This window comes from Macrotis lagotis, chromosome 3, assembly GCF_037893015.1.
Source record: "Macrotis lagotis isolate mMagLag1 chromosome 3, bilby.v1.9.chrom.fasta, whole genome shotgun sequence".
NCBI classification, from domain to species: Eukaryota; Metazoa; Chordata; class Mammalia; order Peramelemorphia; family Peramelidae; genus Macrotis; species Macrotis lagotis.
The window spans coordinates 219,593,769-219,604,291 of NC_133660.1; the positions used below are offsets into that span (position 1 = coordinate 219,593,769).

Here is a 10,523-nt window from a genome sequence, read left to right on the forward strand (position 1 = left end):
CCTTTACTCATCTCATCCTATCTTATATTCTATTTAATTCTTTAAATTATATATCCCCATTAGAATATAAGCTCTTTGAAAGCAAGACCTATATCATAGCACTAAGAAAAGTTCAAGTTTCCTGAGTATCCAAAGGCCTCTATGATCTAGGTCCAATAGTTTTGAAGCTTTCTCACACTTTCTAAGGGGCTGGAATGCTACAGACCTAGGAGTGAGAGTGACTATTCACATTTGGCCAAATACCTTCCACAGTTCTCCACAATTCAGTCAGCAGTTTTGAGGAATGGGGCATTATTTTGAGGGAGAAGTTTGAAGGAGTGCATGCCAAGGAGGAAGGAGTAAACCTAGTTGAATCACAGAACTGTATCAAATGTGAACAGTTTCTGGTGTTCCTCTCTATCAAGACTTGGGGTTAAACTAAGTGCAAGCAATGATGAGCATGGTCTCCTTATCTGAACTGCAGTAGCTGAGCTTGCTTCCAGGTCTTATCCCTGTAGCAGAGCACCAAGGTCCAGGGAGTCAACAACCAACCATGTGATATAGTGATTAAAACCTTCAAACCTTCTCAGTCACTTTGGATTGGGGAGGGCATAAGGTGCAGAGCCTGGGAAAGAACTACAGGTGATGCTAATTACCCTGCCCCTAAAGGCTGTTCTATAAACACTAATGATCATGTCCCCATATGTTTGGTGGGGAAAATGAAGAAAATTTTAGATTCATAAAGCAGTGTCGGTCTGTATGACAAAGCCCTGAACGTTTTCAGCAGATAGGATCAAAGTTTGTTTGGGAGTCTAAGCGGAATTTGGAAGTCAGACCAGTCAGTAATGCCAAAAGCAAGAACACACATTTTACCTTACCCAGAGAAAGTTTGAGATTTCAGAGTTATTAAAAAGAGTAACAAAAGGAAAGATAGGTCAACCAGGGAAAAGATAGGATCAGAATGACTGCCAGGCCTATTAGGGACATGGCAGGAAGAAGCAGGTTGGTAATAGTAGTCCTTTTGGAGAAGCAGTGTCTGAGGCGTGGTAATCTCAACTTCAGCTCTTATAATATGCTTCCTAATCAGTATGAGAGATGACTAAGATTTTAACCCCTCCAAGGGCTTGACAGCAATTTATATTGAAGATAGAACTAGCATCACCGAAATTAGGGTCATAAATTGATCCACACTCACCCCTCCACGTACATACTAGGGCCACTCTATATATTTGGGAACCAAGTAGGAAAAACCAACAGTAGTCCAACTCCTGAGACAACAGCTAAATATACCAGAGCAGTTATTTTAGAGGGAGAGATCGCTTCACTCATTCTTCAGATAAGTTTCCTACTTCTGTCACAAGTAAGACAATTAACAAGAATACATGCATTAGAGAAATAGAGAAATTTCAAGCATGAAAAGCCAGAAAAGAGCAGGGTAGGAAAAAAGGACAAGAAGTTCTAGAACAGAGACATTCTATCACCCCCCTTCTTCCCACAAAAGGGATTTTTCAGCCTAACAGTCTACCCATTGCTAGGCTGACTATGGACAATTATATATAGTTGAATATGTAATCTCTAACAACAAGGCAAGGTTAAATAACTTTTCAATAACACAGGCAGGAAATAAAACACACAACTAAGGCAAGCACCTACTATTCAAACTTGGGGTAGAGTCCAAGGCTATAATATTCTCTTCAAATGGTTACTGGGGTTCAAGGAAGACATAGAAATATTCTGAAGGGTTAACAAATCAACTACTCTTAGAGGAACTGATTGTTCTGTATCTTTCTCACCTGCCCATCTTTCCACCGTGGATTTCACTAGTGGAAAGATTTCACCAAAGGGCCTCTGATTTAACTTACAAATTGCCTCCCCCAAAAGCCAACATATTGTGAGAATTCATTCCAGATCAGCCACATCCCTTCCTGATGGGCCCTTTGTGGATTGTTCACTGAGAATCACTTGTTACATTCATCAGACTAGAGGTTGAGTCAATGTTCCCTCAGTCCTATTATCCCAGATAAAATCTGGGCCCAGAATTGTCGATATGTATATTCCATGGGCAAACAATAGACAGACTTGTAGTCCAACAGGTTACAGCAAAAGAAAATAACAAAAAGAGTTGTCAGCTAGGCCCTCCTGATACCTTTATGGAGCCATTTTTCTCATTGTCACACTGTTCCTATATATTTCAGCTGATCTAATTCAGCATTCAGATGTGCTACTTAGAGGCACTGGTTTGTGAAAGCTCCAACTTACCAGTCATGGACATTCTTTAAGGAGCGAACAGACAATTTCTTTATGTGTATCTGTATGTATGTATATACGTAGATGTATAGTAGAGAGAAGGTGCTACTGATACATCAGCACACCACAACAAAAGACAATAAATATTAAGGGTTCATTATAGCCAGGTACTATGTCAGATGTAATTTCAATAATAATTTCCAACACAAATTTGGCCTTCTAAATGAATATTCAACCCAATGTACACAACCAAGATAAAAGAAATGTGTTGATGCATGTAATTCATTAATATCCTCATTAATTGACAGCAATATTTGTTCTGCTCCCTGCATAGGGAGGGAAACAAGGGAAGGAAAATCACATACAATACTAAGCGATCAGATTACTATAATGTATTATGGTATGAAAGGATCCATTCTTGGTTGGTAGTAGCAGTAATTTGTCTCCCTGTCAAACTCTCACTTCAGTTAATTGGAAGAAAGGTGGGAAGAAAAGAGGTAGATTTTCCACAGGAAAGGTGTGGGGGGAGTACAGCAAGAATCTGGAGTCCAGGAGAAAGGACTGGGTTTTTTCCACTGGAAGGTAATGTGATTGGTCACCTACAAGAGTAACTGAGGGAGACATCCTTCCAGCTAAACACATTACTGATATATAGAGACCAGGTCTTGACCCAAGGGACCTCACCTAGCATTTTGTGGTTTTGCTGTTCTCTATTATATTGTATCATGAAATTATAGTTTTGAAGCTTTTAGTCTTATTCCCTACTAGACTAGAAACTCCATGCAGGCAGAGAGTTTGGTTTTTTTTTTTTATTTTCCTCATCTCATACTAGTGTTTCAGTGCTTAAGAAATGTTTGTTGAATAAATGAATGAATGATTTTGCAATAATAGGCTAATTAGAAAGGGATCTCACTAAGAGGTAACTAATTTCAAACCAAATTGATTTGGAATGAACCAAGAGGTTATCTATGGAGAGTGGAGTTTGAAGTAGGTATTTGTCATTTGACTTCTATGTGACTTTGGACAAATTACTTTCATTAGTAATCCTGTATCATTCATAAAAGGACCATTATGAGTATCATTGTGATACTGAATATGATAATCTTTGTTCAGAAAGTATGGATGAAGCAAGTGAGATTTTGTCTTGGGCATGCAAAACTAAAGGGAAAAGAAAAATATGTTTGTGTAATATTATTTAAAGAAGTCCTTCCTATCTGTTAATAATAGATAAACTACAAAAGTGAAATGTGACTTGTCTGAGGTATTGTTTGGGTGTTTGAGATGAAGTATCTATTGGGTCAGCATAATATATTCACTTTTTTTAGAGAACACTAGACTGAAATCCTAACATCTAAATCCTAGTCCAAGATCTACCACCAGAAACTTGACAAATCGTTTAAGAAATATGAGTCTGTTCCCTTTTCTCTAACTTGAATGAGATAATCTTAAGAATTCATCTTGGCTCTGAAACTTCATGCCTCATAGTAACTAGCCAAATTTATTTTCAAGCAAGACTCCCAACCCTAGTGAGTGCTTAGCAAATAATAGCTATAGTCATCACAATAGCTCCTGAGCCCCCACTGGTGTATTATCTATTTATACAAAGTCATTCAAAGTGACACCATTACCTTTTAAACATTAACTAAATGAGAAAGCAAAAAGGAAGAATAATAATAAATTTTACATAATATTTAGATGGAAAAAGTAGGATTTATCAAATATCATAAACAACCATAAGCCTTGATTATACTCTCTCACCAATGCACACAATGTTACATATGTGTGTGTATGAAAGGTCACACAGAAACCCATCAATAAGGTACAGGAGTAGAGGAAACCCATGACTCTAGGGCAACTCACAATTCTGGCCTCAGACCTTGATGCCCTTGCTCTCTAGGTCTTTAGGGAAAAGTTTGTACCAAGAGTTATCTACTATGCAAAGTCATTTCTCTGCTACTCTCATGCTACCTACATAAGCCCATAGCCCCATGTGGCAGAGCACTAATTTTCTAGCAAAATCAAATATATACATCTATCAGCATAGCCCCCCCAAAAAAACAAGTTGCAAAGATTATCTTTCCCTTCTGACATATAACAAAAAAGCATTATTGGTCATAGGTCCAAGATTCTAAGGAAGAAACAACCACACATTTTAGTTCTCCCCAAAAAAAGACAGGAACCTCAAAAGACTGACAAGTTTCTGCTGTTTAGTCTCCAAATGCAGTTAGAAATCTTCCAATGCTACACTTACACTCTCTAGTATCTTCCTTGCCTGTCTTTGAGGTTGAAGTTAAAATAGATGAGCTATTCAGCTAATTTCTTCCATTGGGCAGGTGCTAGGCTGCCAGGAAGATAAAGACCAGCAGACAAAAGTTCTAAGTCTTCATCTTATTACCGCCACTACCTCTGAATGATGACCACATTCCTTCCCCAGAAATCCCAGAGCACATCCCATAGATAAACTAATTGTTTATCAAGATAAATTATCTAAATCCAATGTTTATCTCATACATACTATTCCCAAGGTACTTGAAACATTCAAGGACTCAGTTTACCTTGTAGAGGAATTCCACCCAAGCATTTACCACCATCAATCACCTTTTACCAACAGCTACCCTCTCTTAATTAGATGAGGCCTGAATTCAATCAGCTGATGTACCAAATATGTCAATATTGTGTTTGATAATATATATAATATCTGATGCCTCTGATAAGTGAAATATTGCTATGTAGGTGAGGTCTTACCTGATTTTTGATACTTATCACATGTCTGATTGCTGCAAAGTTTAGAATATACAAATATTCAGATTGAGCAGTGAAGGGATTTTATCTATTTCTCCACTCCACGTACCTTTTTCCTCTTCTTGACTGGCCAGAGCTTAAGTTGAAGTAGTAGACCAGCAAGGAAGGACCAAAATGAGTAGATTTTTCAAAAGCAGACAGAATTACAGTTAAACCACAGTATTTTGAAGGATTAACTAGGTGTTGCTACCATTTCCAAGAAAATTATAAAAACTTAGTTACATAATGGCTGAGCAAAGTCATTCAGCCAGTAATTATTGGCCTTGAATCCTGACTGATCCAAAGCTATGTCAGCATTTTTAGATTAGTCAGGCTGGAGTCCTATGCAGGAATTCTTTAGCACAGTCTAAAAAGACTTCAGTCCAAACATGACAATACACATCTACCAATGCTACATGAGCTAGATAATTTTGATTAAACTGAGCCTAATTCTGGAACAATTTGTAACAGTTTTCCAATACCTGTGAGCTATAGCCTCTCTGTCCCTGGGTAGAAATGCCTGTTGTTTCCAGTATCCTCAGGACAGCTTTCCCATCCAATTTTTTCAAGGAGGAACTTAGTGAATGGTGGCTACACATATGAAATAATAAGATAAAAGATTCAGAAACTTTGGCTTAGGGTTACTATTGCACATTTCTCTAAGCAAACCACATAAATTATAAAGGAATACTTATTAGATGGGAAGAGATAAAGACACATAAGTTAATGATGCAAAGATTCTCTACAGTTTACACATCAGAGGGGAAAATGATCAAATTTATATCTATAATCCTATTGGAAAGAAAAGATAATATAGTTATATCTTGTGTTTAAGATCAAGGTCCCTAACTGAAAAAGGACTTTAACTCTTGAGATATAAAATGGGTACACTAAAGACAACACTGAGGGAATCATGATGAGTTGGAGTCACCTAATTTTTCAGTCACCTTTACTGACTACCTATCCTATAACCCAAATTCCAACACAGAGAGGACTAGACAGTCATCAGCTAATAATGCAGGATGAGAGAAATTATGCACAAAATAAGATCCACAGTTAAAATAGATAGGATGCTCCTAAAGGAGCTTCCACAACAATAACAAGGAGGAAATCCCAGTGGAGTGAAGGACATTGTTAGTCCACAGAAAAAATCTGGTGCCAGGAAAAACAAGGAACTTTCCACCCTTATCAGAAGTGATGACTGTGTTGTTGAATGATAATGCATTTTTAGCCTTCTTGGGACCCTCCTTAGCAAGTGCATGAAGAAGTGATTGTAAAAATCCATCTTCAATGCAGGAGCAGCAAGTCCAAGAATGCACTCCCTGGTGATCTCACTTGACTATGACTATATTACTTAATAGCTATTTTAGGTAATTGGCATATTCCCCTTTTTTAGTTTCCTAACCCAAAGTGTTAAAGACTAGGTAAAAGAGAAGATTTTTAGACTCTACAGTGGCCTGGTGAAGACTTTTAGCCAGTAGTTGATGGCCTGTGTCCTGCCTGATCTTAGGGTTTGAATGATCCAAAGCTAACTCCACTTTCAAACGATTCTTTATCTCAATACTGTCTACAAAAAAAAAAAAAACTGAGCCTTAAATCCTGAAACTCAGGTGAGGGAAAAAAAGAGGCTAAAATTAATATGCATATGAAATACAATTTGCATAAATGTATAAGAGAAGAAAGTTTGCTATTAAATCAGTAGTATTGGTTAAGTTCTTCGAAAATCTCAGTACAATGGTTGATTTAACAATTGGAGCCATATTGCAAGTTCTGGATGATAGGTCTTAACGAAGACCACATTCTCATTTTTCTGGTGTTTCTATCTCTCTCCTTTCGAATTTTATGAAAGTTGTGGGCAGTGATAATAATAAAAAAAAAAAGATCCTTAACTCCTTAACTTACATTGCAGACAATGACAGGATATATATTCATTGGGTTTTATTTGATTTCAGAAAATCAATCCCTAGAACATGTCATGGGTCTTAAGGGAATTGTTGAAATTTTTCTTGGATTTACTCTGGTTACTTTCTGTAGTTATTTTTGTGTTCATGTTATGTTTAGAATGTGCTATTTTTGCGAGACTGCTTGAACTTCAAAAAATTAGGACAAATGAGATATAAAGGATAGTAATTCTTTCCCAAATTGGACTTGGAAAATGAGGCCAACTCAAAAGGAGGCACAAGTGTGGAGAATAAACAGATGAGTCAATTTTGGGTGTCAGAAACAGATGACTATTATGATATGACATTTGGAGTATCCCATTAAGAATACTCTTACTGTATAGAGGGTTGTAAACTTAGAGCCTTGGGGAGATGAATATGATGAATTCAATTGAAGAAAGTCTGTTCCCTACCTTCAGTCACCATCTTAGAATGTTACAAATATTTGATTGCTATGTTCTAGATATAAAGAGAATTGGGTCTGATGTTGTATAAGGAATGAAATAGAATGCTGGCATGGGAATCAGGAAGACAATTTAAATCTGGCCTTGGGAATTTGCTGATTGTGTAACCCTGGCTAAGTCACTTTACCTTTCTCAGTTTTTTTCTGCATATAAAATGAAGATAATAATAGTACCTACCTCATAGGGTTGTTGCAGGTATCAAATAAGATATTTCTAAAGTGGGGCAGCTAGGTGGTGCAGTGGATAAAGCACTGGCCCTGGAGTCAGGAGTACCTGGGTTCAAATCCGGTCTCAGACACTTAGTGATTGGCTAGCTGTGTGGCCTTGGACAAGCCACTTAACCCCATTTGCTTTGCAAAAACCTAAAAAAAAGATATTTCTAAAGTGTTTTGAAAAGTGTAGCACACTACATAAATGTTAGCTATTACTTCTCTCTTGATGCTAGTCTTTCCACTTTCGGGAAATTCACATGTGAAGATAGAAATATATATACATATATATATATATTTATATATAAATAGATAGATAGATAGATAGATAGATAGATAGATAGATAGATAAACTTGAATACAGCCAGGATAGTAAGTCCCAGGAAAGAATGGCAGCTAGTGGGTCACAGGCTGAAGAGGTGGTTTCTATATATATATATATAGAGAGAGAGAGAGAGAGTATAATGTCTTTGATTCAAAATTGTGACACCCCCCCCAGTGAGTTATATATATGTGGTTTCTGTTTATTTGAGAAATAGGTCACCCCTTAATTTAAAACTGACCCCTTCCTTGGAAAAGTGATACTACTTCCATTGATCTTTAGAGTCCAAAGAGCTTGAAATATAGAAGCAAAAGTGTTTCTTCACCCTCAGGGAGGAGTTGAGAAATCATTCCTAGATAAGGGAGGCAGAATGGTAAATGGGAGCTAGATGTGATTTCACAGGCCCTGTGTTCAATTCTTTGGTCATGGGTGACAACTGACAATGTGTGAGATTGAATAAGTCATTCACTCTCTCTGTGCCTCACTTTATTTGTTTAAAAAAAAAAAGATGGAGGAATGGACGGTCTCTTCTAGCTCAAAATCTCAGGTTCTAGCATGTGACCTGACTTGACCAGAAATAGTAGGCAGAGCATGAATACACATGTCCACTGGGGTCTTTTGCTCGATCTTGCTCTCTTCATTCTGGTTAAGCAGATGAATAAAGGTTTGGCTTTGCTCCTGTGCTATCTGTGCTATCTGTATCCTTTGTTTTTCTCCCAGTATGTCTCTTGCCTCTTATCTAACACTTTCCTTTATCTGGTGGTCAAAAAAGCAGGAGCAATTGGCCCTGGGATCTCTGTTCTGCCTCTCTTCTCTTCCAAAGGACCAGAAAGTTCAGATCTTGCTCTGTCTTCCTCTATATACCTCCAGAAACCCAAAAATGGTTCAGCCTCTCTTTAGTCATAGTAAATGGGTCTAATAATCAAGAGGTGAAGAATAGAAGAAAAATAGCTGTAGTTATCACAGGTGTTAAAAATTCACAAACTTCTCACAAACAAATACTTCACCTTTGTCCTCTGTGGTTTCCAGACCTAGACATCACTGCATTAAAGTAGTTATCTAAGTGCAGGAATCTCCTTTATTCATTTGCTTACCCTAGGAGTGGTCTGCTGACTATACAAAGTAGAAACTTTATGGCAGAATAAAAGGGTTGCAAATGTACTTCAAGGAATTGGATTCAATGACAAAGATCTAACTAGTAATGATACAGTATGTTTACTTTTAGGAAGACAAGCTATCATGCATTATACCAGCTTTCACTTTTAAATTTAACTGGGGACAAATATACAAGTTCATCAGTTTTAGACACCAATAAGGTTCTTGAGGCTAACTCCCATGAGATATTAAGAATATATCTGTGTCTCCTCTGTGAGTTGTCTTTCAAGGTTCAATGGTCTGGGCTATATTTGGAGTAGAAATTCCATTTTAAAATTGAATTAAAGAAAATTAAAAATGGAATTACTGAAATCTGGGATTGCAATCATTATACCATGAAAAAGAAAAGGATGAACAAATTGTTTTATGCCTTTTCAGTGACCCTTAATGGTAACTGAAGGGTCTTGTTATCTGGGCAAAGATTTTATTGTGCTAATACTCTGTATTATTCCAAGTACAATCATATTCTGTGGTGGAAAATAGTATCTTCTGATGTGTTGCAGACACCTATGTTTCTTATGTATTGTGATGGGTAATATAAAAATTATAAATGCCTACAGTAATTAAATGTTAAGCTTATACGTAAATATGTAATATCTAAGATGAATGACTATGCATTGATGATATAATGTTCTTATAATGTTCTTGATTGTGTATAATGTCTGATGCCTCTGATAAATGAGGTGTAGATGTGCAAACTATCCAGTTCCATAATATTTATTGCATATCTTATTGTTGTGATATTTATAATATTCAATTATTCTATTTGAGCAGAGAAGGAATTTCGCCTAGGCATTTCCATGCATCTCTCTCCCTTGCTTGATTGCCCAGAGCCTGAGTTCAGGCTCCTGATCTACCAGTGTGACCCATTTAAAGATATTCTATAAGAGCAAATTGTCCTAGAATATGTGAACAAGTGGCTAAACCACAGCATCTGAAAGAATTAACTGACTGTTGCCATAGCTACCAGGAAAAATGTAGTCCCCCAATAGCCAGTTGAAATCATTCAGCCGGCAATCACTGGCATGTGCCCAATAGTCCTTGGCCTTGAAGCTGACTATATCTTCAGAGACAGTTAATATGGCATATGGGATGACTATGCAAGGATTCTTCAACTAATGATTGTCCAAGAAAGCTGTCAGCCTATGCTCAAAAACACTCATTTTACAAGAACTTGCGAGTAGAATCCTGCCCAGCCACATGGGTATGTAGAAAGCCAGCAAAATTGTTTCTGTTGGGAATATAGAAAAAGGAATTATAGTAAAAGAGGCCATTTCAGCCACTCCCTTCTAGTCCTTTTCTATATTAACCCCAAAATGATTTGCATGGCACCTGCAGTATTAAAGATGATGAAGAAAAATATCTCACCCCAGCACCATAAATCTCCTTTGAAGTTTTCCTAAGTGAAGACCCTAGGATAATATGA

At 37.1% G+C, this 10,523-nt stretch overlaps 1 long non-coding RNA gene across 1 annotated transcript in view; it reads right to left on the minus strand.

The window, feature by feature from the left end:
- LOC141518133 (uncharacterized) overlaps positions 1-5,131 on the minus strand; it is a 161,730-nt gene extending 156,599 nt beyond the window's left edge. Inside the window, exon 1 of the long non-coding RNA XR_012477107.1 lies at positions 5,078-5,131. This is a non-coding gene — a long non-coding RNA (uncharacterized LOC141518133). The remainder of the gene's footprint in view (positions 1-5,077) is intronic.
- Between the last annotated feature and the right edge of the window lie 5,392 nt (positions 5,132-10,523).